Genomic DNA, 14559 nt, shown 5'->3' on the forward strand with positions numbered 1-14559 from the left:
CTGGAAACAGATTCTGGGCTGTTTTTTATTTTCCAACCTCAGAGAAACAAAAGATTTTGTTGAGGAGCGAGTCGGAGATGGCAGAAACTACAACAAAAAACATAACATCTTTTTTATGTTTAATTGCATCGCTCTTAGCTGGACTAGGTGACTATCTTACCAAATGAAGAGACTTTAATATATTAACTAGGTTATATCCTCAATGTTAAAGTTGGTAATAGCATTGTGGGTTGATGGTCAGATGAGCTCTATTGTTTGTCAGTGGTACAACAACAGAGCTGTTATTACCTAAATCAAATTGATTAGACCCAACATGAAATGTCTTTGTCTTTTAACATTAAAAGACATGGACATTTAAACAATAAGACTATTAGACTGTTGAACATGGAACCACCATCCATCCTAGCAAACCATTCTGAAGTTCTATCTAGAGCAACACAACAGACTACTAATAGGATAATACTGTACATGCTTGATAACCTGGGTCATGTATTGGGGCAAGTATCTTCAGAACTGCTGTTCATAAAGTATCAGTTGTGCCAAACTTTTTCTGCATTAAATATTCAGAGCGTTTCATATATAAAATGAACCCAATTAGAGTTAAAATGGGGAAAGTGTAATGAGTCTCAAGTCAGAATGCTTGTCTTCAGAAGTACTCTGCTAATGAGCCCTTGTTGGTTTTTACACACTTTAAATGGTGTGGCAGTGTCATTTCTTGTGGTTTTACATTTTTAATTCAAGTTGAATGAGAGGGTGGTGACTGAGTTAATAACCAAGGCACTGGTCGGGTGTTTTTCAACTGATGGTTAGATACTTTTAAAGGCCCAGTGCAGTGAAAATCCAGTTGTTCCTGTATTTTATATTATATTGTACAACAGCTGATGAAACTAACACTGTGAAAGAGTAAAAAAATGTGATCATTATTATTTCCTGATAGTTGCTGGTTGAAAATACAATCTACACAGAGCGGGAGTTTCAGCTTGCCTGATGACATCACCATGCTGTAAACTGATTAATAGACCAATAAGAAAGACAGTTCCAAACTTCTTTGCCAATAACAGCTAGTCTTAAGTTTTCCCCTCCCCACTCAGACCACTCCCAGACTGTCCTAGCAAAATTCTTGTTTTTTGCTAAAAAGCTATTTATTTTATTTCAATTTTAAGGGAAAACTATAACAGTGTGGTAGTTCATTGTTACCCAGACATTTTTTGATATTGATATAAAAACAGCTGCATTGGGCCTTTAAGAAAGATGCCAAATGAGGGCTGTGGTCCGACTCAGATGTCTTTGTTGAAGTGAATCACTCCTAAACTTGGACAGGAACCAGCAAACAGAAATAAAGAAGCTACTCAGGAAAGAGTAAAGGATGACCAGACACTGAACACATTACTGAACACATCCCAGACAGAAATGGCCTAATTGGGGAGAACAAAGTAGGCTAGCGTAATGGTGGCCAACATTAGAGAGCTATAGAGCATTGTACTGTGGTACTAATAGATCCTGACTTCACAGTGTAATGCGAGGGAAACTATAGGCACACGAGTAGATCCCAGAGCACCACACTCTACCCATCTACCCAGAACTGTCAATGTTTTCCCATAAAACCACATACGAGAAGCGACACTTTTCACTTCCAAGGAACATGTAATGTAACCCAGTGCACCAAGGGACTGCTTATGCAGATCACTGAGATATTAGAGAGGAGTTTTCCAGTGGAGGTTCAAACTCTAAACAGGTCCTTGATCTCAAATAAATGGGTCCTTTTTGCAAACTATCGCCTTAGCCGTCGTACGCTCTGTCCCTGTACTGCTCCTGTCACCAACCCCCACCTGATGTAAAGCGTGTATAAAGCGTGTAGCTACAGTGTGTCATTAAAGGCAGGGGGAGTAGGTTACGTCTGAAGAGCAGCTCTGATTAACATCCTGGGTCTGCAGGGGACAGACAGAGATGATCTTCATGTTTTATATAGATGCCCCAGAAAGAACCAACTGAAACTTGAGGAGTTAATTTCTAAAGAGCAACTCCATGTGCATGTTTGACCTACCTACCCAAGTCTGGGTGTCATATTGAAAGGGGTTGTCAAACCTGGGACATTTACAGCACATTTTCCATCTAATTTAAAAATCCTTATTTTCTTGACATGGTTGTTCAGCTTTGTGGGACTTGGTGGAAAAAAGTGAACAGTACTAGAGAGTATGAGAAGCATACGTAGGTGATTAGGGGATGAGTCTAGGCTCCATTCAGGCCAATTAGGAGAGACACCCACAGGGTCAAAGGTTAAGAAAAGATGTGCAGCTCCCTGTTTGTCTTCAGTTATTGGGACTCATCCTCACACTCCCCCCCAGCCTTCTTCACGTCCACTGGAAGCTTCATTTCTCTCAAAAGATTTCTCCTGCAGAGGCCCTAAAGGCTTCCTCAGTATACCTGCACAGCGTTTTGGCAACCTGTTCTACAGTAACAGCATTTCGTCTTCTCAGGCAGCTAATCTAACTGTGTGTATGTATAAAACCTTATCTACATATTGACTCGGTATTAAACCCACACCCTTGTCTGCCATAATAATTACATATCATGTAAAAGGAAGTGCTTCATTCTTCCTGCACCAGGGGCGGGCAGCTGCGGGAGTGCCCACCGGCGCCCGCCCTGCCAACTAACACCTCCAGCGCTGCCTGATATTCAAACACACCCAAAGCCATTGTGTTCCCAGTCAATGGTAGACTTCCTGTTAAACTGCTACTGCACAGCATCCAAATCACCGTGAGCACAGCGCCATGCAATGTTCCTGGTTTACACCGTAGCAGTGTCCTCTGTCTGACAGCAGAGTGGATGTAATGTTCCTGGTTTACACTGTAGTAGTGTCCTCTGTCAGACAGCAGAGTGGATGTAATGTTCCTGGTTTACACCGTAGCAGTGTCCTCTGTCAGACAGCAGAGTGGATGTAATGTTCCTGGTTTACACCGTAGTAGTGTCCTCTGTCAGACAGCAGAGTGGATGTAATGTTCCTGGTTTACACCGTAGTAGTGTCCTCTGTCAGACAGCAGAGTGGATGTAATGTGCCTGGTTTACACCGTAGCAGTGTCCTCTGTCAGACAGCAGAGTGGATGTAATGTTCCTGGTTTACACCGTAGCAGTGTCCTCTGTCAGACAGCAGAGTGGATGTAATGTTCCTGGTTTACACCGTAGTAGTGTCCTCTGTCAGACAGCAGAGTGGATGTAATGTTCCTGGTTTACACCGTAGTAGTGTCCTCTGTCAGACAGCAGAGTGGATGTAATGTTCCTGGTTTACACCATAGTAGTGTCCTCTGTCAGACAGCAGAGTGGATGTAATGTTCCTGGTTTACACCGTAGTAGTGTCCTCTGTCAGACAGCAGAGTGGATGTAATGTGCCTGGTTTACACCGTAGTAGTGTCCTCTGTCAGACAGCAGAGTGGATGTAATGTGCCTGGTTTACACCGTAGTAGTGTCCTCTGTCAGACAGCAGACTGGATGTAATGTGCCTGGTTTACACCGTAGCAGTGTCCTCTGTCAGACAGCAGAGTGGATGTAACGTGCCAGGTTTACACCGTAGTAGTGTCCTCTGTCAGACAGCAGAGTGGATGTAATGTGCCTGGTTTACACCGTAGTAGTGTCCTCTGTCAGACAGCAGAGTGGATGTAACGTGCCAGGTTTACACCGTAGTAGTGTCCTCTGTCAGACAGCAGAGTGGATGTAATGTGCCTGGTTTACACCGTAGTAGTGTCCTCTGTCAGACAGCAGAGTGGATGTAATGTGCCTGGTTTACACTGTAGTAGTGTCCTCTGTCAGACAGCAGAGTGGATGTAATTGACAGGTAATAAAGCCAGCAGGGGCCTGTTTAATGCTTGTCAACGGGTCAGCCCCTCAACCGGGGACCACACACACACACACACACACACACACACACACACACACACACACACACACACACACACACACACACACACACACACACACACACACACACACACACACACACACACTACACACACACACACACACACACACACACACACAGTGCATACAGTAATCCAGTCTGACCCAGGAGGTATGTTTACTTCCCCTGGCTCCCTCTCCTTCATTGTGGGTTTATATAAACACTGACAAAGACCAACCAAGCCTTGCAGCAAGACCACATCTATTGCTCTCAACTGACATGTAATCAGCCGCACTGACGCAATCTGGGCAGACCAAATCCGGTTCTTCACACTCACAACTCAAACTCCCAAAGTTCTATCAGTCGAGAGAGTGTTCATTAGTCCAACAAATACATAATTGATGCAATCTAAAAAATACATGTGATAATGAATCAAAATGGGAATGAGACACAAAAGCCACAGAGCGAAGTTCTCTCGAGCGATGACAATTCTTTGTTTCGTGTTTTGGGGGAACAGTAAATGAACTTGTAAGAACTGGTCAGGAGAGCCTTGGGTTAGTTAGTTACATGTTGGCCAGCTGATCTCACTCCAACCATAACAAAGCTCTGTTGTACCGTACTTCTCCTCAGAGAACAAAGACTTAACGCTCCCTCTGGCTTGTTAATGCTTCACTCAGAAATAGGAGCAATCAGTCTGTTTATTTGAATTCTTTGCTCTCAGTTCTAGAACGGCAATTAGGCTATTCAACCAGATAAAAAAAGCATCATCCAATAGAAATGTCGTTTTCAGTAATGTATGTGGTGGCCCTCTTAAGGAAGTGTGCTACATTGATCCAACCCACCTGACAGACTATGAAAACCTTTGTAATGTGATATACTAGACGAATAACAACTTAACCTATGGGGTTCTACAACAAATTATTACCTTTGAGCAAAACAAACAATTGTCGAGCACCTCTCCAAAATCACAAGTCTTTTATTCTCCCTCTCTTTCTCTTCATTGAGAGGTAGATGATGATACCGTCTAGGGTGATGATGTCTGAATTCTGCTGAGATTATTTGTAGAAAATGCCTGAATTTCACAGTTAATTGGGCTTGTTAATTAGCACAGGATGTGCTAATTCCCATTGCAGTCAGTATGCTAAATGGTAGAGCTTTATCAAGCGGATGTCTTTCCTTAACACCCAAGATAAAGAAGACAGGCACCCAGGCCCTGTACAACAAGCCTGGCTAGGCTATACTACACTGTACATTACGGCACTCAATGATCGATTCTAAATCTTAATTAGGCAAACGACAAACAAGTGCAGGGCTTACCGTGTACCTCATCAAACAGCTGGGTGAATATATTTATTGAGACCAACGTTACGTTTAATGATTTGGGCAATTAACTGTGGACCCCTTCTCTAATCTCAGAGGACACTGAGGGGACAGGGAGGGAGGCACCGGGGCCACCGACCTAAATGAAAAGCAGCTGACAAATAATTGTCGTCCCCAGAGTTCTGGAACATAAGAGACTGAGCAGACTTTGTGTTTAGAAATAAATATATCATACACGCACGTCTCAAACCCCAGTGTGGTGAAATGAAAGTCATTTGCATGGCTTGATAGAACTGCGGGGGTATTCTAGTGTGAAGTGTGTAGACCGTTCTGTTTTTGCTGGAGATATCGCTTGTTTAATGTCCAGGAATATCTAGGGAAAAAAGAAGGAAGAAACAACACTGGAACCTAACAAGGACGTCCAGTTCTGAGCATGGTATTATTATTAGTGCAGTCTGTTTTTATTTCCATCCATTCCATTTAAATTGATCAAATGGGAGAGCAGTGGAAAAGCGAGAGAGAAAAAAAAAATTAAGCTGGAGCCGAAAAGTGTGACTTGGATTTAATATTTTATAATTGCCAAGGGACATTCCAAGATCAATGAATTTTTTGCCCGGGACGCACATCAGAAAGAGATGCACTTCAGTATTTTTAGGGAACATTGGTCTATTTAATTCCAGTGTCTGATGCATGTGAAATATGCCTTTCATGGCCTCCTTCTGTTCCCCTAGGCGCTGCTGCGGGCAGACATTACCACTTTTAATGGGCCGCCATGAGAAGAGGCAAGTCAGCCAATAACCCATCCTCACTAACGGAGCCACTTGCTGCCTTGTTTATTCTCGTGCACCATTTTCTATTTTCTAGAGGGCTAATTTTAGCCACACTGTTTTTATCATAAAAAATAACATATGAGAGGAATAAATTGCATCACAACAAAGGGCATGTCAGCCATTTGAATGAAGCACTGATTGATATGAGATAAAGGAATGGTGGCTGGCTCTATATTAGAGGGGTAATGCAGAGTAATTGCCAGAACAAGGCAGGTTCTCTCACAGTGGAAGGCTAGAGAGTGAAAGGGGGGTGGATGGGGTCTACTGTACACTAGGGTCTGTAGTACTGAGAGGGGGCTGAAAGGATTGTTTATGATTGAAGTATGTTTATGTTTGAGATGTGAAGCAAGGTATGGAAAAAATATACCAAGTCTACTCCCACAACAAATTATTTTAATGTAGAGGGAATTATCTACATACCACACCAGCAACAATCTATTTACTCATTGGTTCTTCTTTGAGTTCTTCTGCATTGCAAACAGTAACATATATCATGAATTTGATAGTGGAGAACAAGTTGACAGATTTTCCAGTAATACTTCCATATGCATGCTGTCTTAGTATGTACCAGACAGGTGCTTTGACTAGCCTGGCATCTCAATGCATAAATTCAATTAGAGTCTTCCTGAAGCGCCTCCATCTGCAAACAATACGGTGCCCTTCTTTTTAATCAAACCTTCCCCGGCAAGCGACCAAAGGCCCTTCAAATTAAAAGTAATATCCAGGAATGCTCTTTCTAACTCATGCTGCGGACACGAGGCACTGAGATCAACCAAAACGAAAGAAACATTTTAAATTCTAATAAGCAAACTTAGCCTGTCTATATGTGGAATGTTAATTCTGAAAAAAGCATCTACTTGTGTCTCTAGTCTGCTTAGAGAAAGAGCACATGTAAGTAATGCTGCACTATAAGTACACTATATAACGATGGAACATTCATTATACAGTCACCTCGTCTTATCTAGAAAGTTGAGGCCAGATCTGCTGTTTTTCTTCAGTTTGAGCGGTATACATTAACCTCCACAAGGAAACATACTAAATCAGATCCTGATGTGGAAAACTTGAATCTCTATGTTTATGTTGGCATTCCTGCCATCTAGTTATTCTGCCTACTGCTATACATTTCAACAACAAAAAAATTCTCTCTGCCCCATGCCAGCTTTTAATGAAAGATAATTTGCAGCATTTTCACTTGTTTCTTTCCCCAAGGCTCCAACCTTTAGAGCTGACAATGTAGCTGACAAAAATAATCCAGTCAAAAGAAAAACTAACTTTAATAAATAGTAACAAGAAATCCAATCGCTTTCCTGGTGATGTCACAATGCTACGCTGCACAAACCAATCACGGCTAATTCTAACATCAGAGAGAGAGGGAGAGAAAACACACTATAAATAACTCCACTAAGTGACACAAAGACACACACAGGAGTTCCTGGAGCGAGTCAGAGCAGCGAGGAGGGAGCATACTCTCTGACTGATCTCTCAGGGGCCACTGCAGTTACACAGGCTGCCTAGGCCGCTTCATATCGACAACTTCATTAGCTGCCCTCCCAGACCCTCAATTCATACAACCACGTTATGTTATTACTGACTGAGACTGAGATGCGCAATTTAGACTGGAGACCCAGAGCTCTTAGCTAGCTCCTCTGGGACTGGGAAAGAAACAGAGAGAGTGGTAGAAGACAGAAAATATAAAATGACGCCTTTTATAGAGGTATTCTAACTATTCTTTCTCTGTAAGTGGACTGGAGGCGTGGGATGGGATGGGGAGAGGGGGTTTGGATGGGGCCCTGGATGTTGGGATGTCCCCATGTCCCTGGCCAGCAGGCAGCGTCTGTGGGCTGAAGCACCAGGCGTTATCGGCCCTGTCTCCATGGCACCAGTAGCACAAGAAAAACTGCAGCAAATTTCATTCTCAGAAATTTAATTATATCAAGATTAACAAGGGAGGTAATTAATTTCTTTAAGATGGGTATCTTTTAATTGCCTGGGGCTCAACTTTGTTGTCAAAACTGTATATTTAACCATTATTTCAGGGCAAAGTTTTAAAGGCAGAGAAAAGCGGAGGATCACTGCTTTCACCATGAATATGGAAATATAGGAGTTTCTTATCTAAACGATTATTTTACAGTATTAGCACAAATACACGCATTTATGTACATATATATACATGTAAAAATGTATTTATTAATGCCACAAAGAAGTTGACTAAGAATATTGTGAATTCCATAAAAATCTGTTGGAGTTTCACTCTAATTAAAATAATGAGGCGTGGTAAGTTTGTATATCTTTACAGCTTGGACAGACTGCTCCATTCCACTGGCTTGTTACAGGCATGGCCATCTAGTGTACTAAGCTAATGGGCTGTGTAGAATGGACAGAACAGCTAGTCTGCGTCTGAAAATGGCACCTTATTCCCAGGGTCTGCATAGGGCTCTGGTCAAAAGTAGTGCACTATATGTGGAATATGATGCCATTTTGGACACACACCTGGTCTCCATGTCATAGATCCAAGGTTCTAACCCTGGCCCATTGTCTGGTTCTGGACCATTCTCCAGGCCAGGATCTCACACTGCCCAGCAGATTGTCTGAGAAACGAAGCCAACTGCTCTACAACACAAACACAAACATGACTACAGTCAAGGGAATGTGGTTAGGTAACAGAGCTGTTGTTGTCTGAGGAGACAGAGTACGCTGCTGTCTGTTTGAAACCCTACAACAGAACAATGTGTGATCAAACCATTTGTCATGATAAGTTTTCCGATATGTAAATGTTTCTGACTGAACAATTTCCTCAGTGTACAAGATCATTCAATTCAACGATGTGATGCGATGATGACTGTTCTAAGTATTTTACAAGCACAGAGCCAGTGGGAGGCGTGTTACTCTGGAAGGGTTGAAAAGCTTCCCTGATGTCTCTCTCTCTCTGCAAGTCTGGACAGGGACCGTTCATCAGTCTGCCGGACAACTGAGACAACTCACCTAATAGCCTCGCTGCTACTATGTCCAGAGTCCTCTCAGCTAGCAAATACATTCAGCATGGTCACTGCAATGTCTATGATAGGGCCATCAGAGAATCCAGCTAATAAGGAAGGAATCTGGTCCAACTGTCCATTTCATTTGACAGTGCTTCTTTAACCCTTCAGGCAAAATCTTCACCGGTATTCCTCTCACCTCACAAACCACTATCATCCTCTGAGCTTGAATGCATTAGGCAGTAGCCTCTCATGACTACATGGTAACTGTGGTCTAATTTCTTGGAAACCTGTAGCTTCTATTACTCAGTCATTATGAGGTGGTTAGTTGTGGGGTGTGCTTGTTGAAGCTGGTGGGCGGCCAGGGCTGAGTGTGGACTGGAGGGGGTCAGGGCTTTCAGGGCTGAGTGTGGACTGGAGGGGGTCAGGGCTTTCAGGGCTGAGTGTGGACTGGAGGGGGTCAGGGCTTTCAGGGCTGAGTGTGGACTGGAGGGGGTCAGGGCTTTCAGGGCTGAGTGTGGACTGGAGGGGGTCAGGGCTTACAAGGCTGAGTGTGGACTGGAGGTGGTCAGGGCATTCAGGGCTGAGTGCAGACTGGAGGGGGTCAGGTAATTCAGGAGCTGCAGGAGGACAGGAGCCCCCAGCCACACACTGTCACCTACTACAACAGCCACCTGTCCTCCAGACTGGCACAGAAGGACATAATTACTGTACTGCTACCTGGGTTAGCCAGGACTAAACTACCAAGACGACCTTGGAGTTTCACAGTCAAAGAGGCTACCAAGTCTGTACATGTGTAAGCGGTTGAGTAATCAATATGGAGTGTTTGTTTCATCCTGTAAACATTGTTTTGTGCATTAATCAGCGCAATAGGAATGTTGTTTTTATCGTGGAAAACTTGATTGAATATGATCAAAGGTTGGTAATATTCAATGACCCATAGTGTAATTAATGATACTTAATGTCATGTCTACAATATGCTCGCCGCACGCACACACACACACATGCACACGCACACACAGTGTCATATCTTTAACACCATGATTCATCATTATTTAACTCTTTCTGATCTTGGAATCTGTTTGCCCTATTTCCATTCATGTGGGAATTAAAAACATTGATATTAAACCGTGTTGACAGTTTTATAAAAAACCTAACCAGCCATGCATGATGATGGCCATCTCATCAATTCATATGTTCTGCATTCCATACATATTCAAAGAGCATGACACAAATACATTGGAGAAAATTGAAACATTTAAATAGGAAAGATAATATAATCTGGTATTCAATTTGCGAATTGTATTCACACTTCAGTTGCCTGATGTTTGTCTCACAATAACAGAGTTCATTTTCTTAAGAGGACAAAAGTATAAAACAAATATTTTCCAAGTGACAAAGATCCCAAACAGATGTTAACTGTAGCTGCATTTCTATTCAAGGACTTTAACCAGCAGTCAGCCTACGATCAGTAGTCTATAGTACTATAGCATTGCACTGTAATGCCAGGGATGCTGGCTGGCAAAGTGCAGTATGTTACAGCTGTAAGAACATGGCATCTGGCCAAGTACAGCAGCTCCTGTAACACTTCTTAAAGACTCAACTTCATCTCCTCTCTTTGTCCCCGCTCTGGAAAAAGAAATAGAACTGCCTAAAGACAAAAAGTGAAAGGAGCATTACGATCTTACTGACATGACGCAGCCGATAACAGCCTCTTGGTGCCCCCTCTAATCAGGACTATGTATGTTCCATGTTAAAGCTGTAGAGATTACCCACAGGAGTCCTCCTGCATGGCTCATTATATCATCACATTACATATGTAAATGTGGGCTCCATTCCAGAACCTCTTCAAAATTCCATATGTTACTCATGCTGCATTCCTTTCTGTTGAGGGATTCAAATGACAGCCAATAGGAGGTCAAGGCCAATGAATACATTGACTGCACCAATCAAATATCATTAAAATTATACATATGGTAACAGCAAAGGGAAAAACACTCCGATGCAATACAGTAGTTACTCCCCTGAGCAACATTTTAAGGACGGTTAATAGAGGAGCGCGCCTTTAGCCTCTTCCACTGTGCTCTCAGTGAAATCCCACTGGACGGATGGAATGGGCAGGGGAAAGGAGAGGAGGAGAGGAGGAGGGAGGGAGTGGTGGATGTCCCCTCTCTCTAACCAAGCAGCTGGCCTGCATGCCTTAACCAAACAGCCAGCCTGCCTGCCCAGTCCCAGTCCCCTCCTCCCCCCAGAACGATTTTCTCCTCTCTGACTCTCTTTCCTGTTTGTCTGGCTGAAGACCTGGCCATTTACTCCCAGGCAGCGCGTTGGGAGGGAAGAAGAAGGAAGAGGAGGAGAAGAAGGGAAGAGAGTAAGGGGGGGAGTAAGGGGGAGGGTAGAAGGAAGGGGGGAGGATGGAGGGGAGAAACTGCACACTCCAAGTTGGGATTGATTTACTTCATTAACCGAGATTACAAGTTTAACTTACAAACCAGAGGTCAAAATTTCTCATTAACAAGGGGACCGTGGAGAACCCGAGGGCTTGGAGACCAGTCTTATTACTGACTACACATTTCAATCTGTCTTTGATGTTCCATGTCTGCCTTTCTCCCCCTCTTCTCCTCTCCTATTTTTTGGCAGAGAGGTTGATTTTAATTGTAGCTATAGAACAGAGCATAGTTTGCCTGTAAGCCAGCCTCCACATCTGTAGTGAGTGCAGCTTTAGTGATATTGGGTGCAGTCCATAGCTCGGGGCTAATTTTAATGGTTCCCTTTTCATTGGAGGCTCAGATTGTTTTCCACGTGATTCCTGTTAATTTAGCTGTAGGAAAGGGCATCAGTTTTCCTTGTGCTTTTCCCCTCTCTCTCTCTTTGCCTCTTGCTCCATTGCCTCACTCCATTTTTCTGATCAACACCCTGAAAGTAAGAAGGTGAAATGAATTCAAATGGAAAAATAGACTGCTTGCTATTAAATCTCTTCTTGCCTTACCTTTTCCACCCAGCACTGCCTGGGAGAGACAGATAGGAGGATGACAGTGTGGTTATACAGTACTGTACAAGTCCAGGCAATTTAGCTGCCATTGTTGTTGTATGTCAACAAACAAGGCTGTTCCTTTGATGTGATAAATGGCCCAACTGTCATAGATGATGATAACTGTGTGCTCGTAAACATGTCAAGGATGTTTCAGAGCTCTGAGCATGTTTTACACTACAATATGTTCCATCATAGTAGAGGCACTGAGATCTTTACTTTTAAAAGCTAAAGCGTGTCCTGATATCGGCCAATATTACAGTTCTGAAATGTCATCCTACATTGACACTCTCCCCAACAATACTAAACGTTGTAGTCTTCTTTTTAAAGGGATAAAACCACAACATGGGCAGTTCACGCCCAAACAACTAGCGATGAATTACTACTGCTCTGAAACGATTCTGTTTGTGAAAGGAAGGAGACTCCATAACATAGTGATGGTGAGACTAGTGATGTAACATAGTAGCATAGTAACAAAGTGATGGTGACAGTGGAATAATGTAATGAAAATGGGAATAATCCAGTGTTTGTCTGGGTGACTGGACAGTGACCCTGCTCAGTCTGCCAGGCTGGGATGCATGGCTAACCCATTAGCTGTAAATGTCCCATAGTTACTGGAGGCTAGCCATGTCAGGGCTGATACTGTAGGCTGATGTTTGAGGAGGTGTAAAGGTAAAGAGCCTCTATTCACCAGTCCTTCTCCTTCTTCATTCCACATCCTCCTTCCTCTAGTCCTCCTTCATCATTCTCTAGCCCTCCAATTGGCTTAGTAGAGCACTTCAAAAGGCCATCCTTCTCAGCCAGGGGTTGTTGGGGGTAGTAGGGGGGGTTAGTGCTACCGGTGTCTGTGCTATGACCCACAGTCAGGGCCACAGCAGGCCCTCGTCTCTCTGCCCCTGTGAACAGGCCCTGCCATTGGCTTCCTGTAACTAATCCGCCCTGCGGAGCCCTGTAAGCCCCCCTTTGTTCCCTCCTGCAGACCAGATCAGGCTGGAGACAGACACTCCAGTCTTGACTATCAGTTTCAGACCTTTTGGCAGTCTAGTCGTGGCAACCAGGCTCCAGCACAGCAGCTCTGGCCAAGCCACCATCAAATGGAGGTAGAAAAAAAAACATGTACCGAAATTGTGTCACCTGAATTCTGTCACGGACGGAACACGGCGGAAGGTTGGTCGGAAGGGGGTAGAGACGAGGGGATTGTTAGTTTCAACAGGAACTCTCTCTACTATAACAGAACGGAGCAACAGAGAACAGGATCTCAAGAAGGTCATTATCCTCCCTCTCCTAATTTGAGCTCTGGCGCAGCACTGAAGGACTGCCTTTGTCTGGGATTAATGCGGAAAGCTCAGGATGCGATGTCAGAGGGAAGTAATCAGCCAGCCAGGCAGGCAGCGTGGGCCCTACTCCTTCATAATGCTGCCTGCCTCTGCTGCCTGCTCCTGGCCAGGGCCCCCGGCTCATTTCTGTGGAGATGAAATCTATGACAAGCCCCTCAGTGAAGCTGAGAGCAGGCAACAGTCCAGTAACACCCACAGGGCCTGCAGGCATCCTGTGACCCCCTTAGAAAAGTCACATTCACTTTGCTCTGGAGAAGGGAAAGAGAACGCCGCCGGCCCTTCCAGCCCATGTGAAATGAAGAAATGTGAGGAGGTGAAAATGAAGTGAAAATAAGTTAAGATTTCTCCCTCTTTCTCCTCCGCCTCTCGCAATCGCTCAGAAGAGGGGTAGAGGGGGTGAGGGAGGGGGGTATGACTTCACTTAATTATAGCCCCCTAATTAAACGGGGACAGGACATTAGAAACAGCTCTGGATATTCATGTTTATGTTGTGTGACTGTTTATGTTAGATATATAAACCGGATTGTTGTAGAGTTTTTTATTTTCCGCAGAAAGCAGAGGGTTGAGGGCTCGCTAACCGATCAGGGTAAAACATAGTGAAAGAGGTTGGCACTGCACTCAAGGACCAGAAGTAATGCTTTTATTTAGTTATTTCTGCCTTTTTATACTGGGTGCATTACTGTGCTCTTTCTGCAGCAGATTGCAACTAAGCGAATGATGTGAAGATACAACCCAATAAGCAGGTTATTAAAATTACCAATTGACATTCAGAAATTCAGAAGATTTTTAAATGTTTTATTCATCATATTCACAGAATCACAGCAGTAATCAGAGAATATCGTGGGGAGTTTGAATAGTTCAACATTTCTTTCTCTGAGAATGTAAAATATTTCTGGTTACAGAATAACTGTGTTTATGACAATGTATAACCCCGTATTGGAGAGACGTGATAATCGGGCTGTTCTTTAACTCTTTTCAAAAGGAGACTATTATTTTATAATAACATCATTCATCTTAATTAACAACAGACAGTTAGTCAGAAGGGAATAAGTCAACATGCTCTGGTCCAGTCGATATGGATGTTGGTTCATGTACCACAGATATATTCCCATCATCTTCCCTGTATTAGCTTACTGAGGTCTCCAATGTGGTGAATTAAATACATGCCCCAAAC

At 43.5% G+C, this 14559-nt stretch overlaps 1 protein-coding gene across 1 annotated transcript in view; it reads right to left on the reverse strand.

Moving 5' to 3' along the window:
• The window catches only part of LOC106587565 (transcription initiation factor TFIID subunit 4), a 95647-nt gene that overhangs the window by 13945 nt on the left and 67143 nt on the right, over window positions 1-14559 (reverse strand). The gene's annotated exons all lie outside the window — the stretch shown is intronic.

Source organism: Salmo salar, chromosome 26 (assembly GCF_965601325.2).
Source record: "Salmo salar chromosome 26, fSalSal1, whole genome shotgun sequence".
In the NCBI taxonomy this organism is placed as follows: domain Eukaryota; kingdom Metazoa; phylum Chordata; class Actinopteri; order Salmoniformes; family Salmonidae; genus Salmo; species Salmo salar.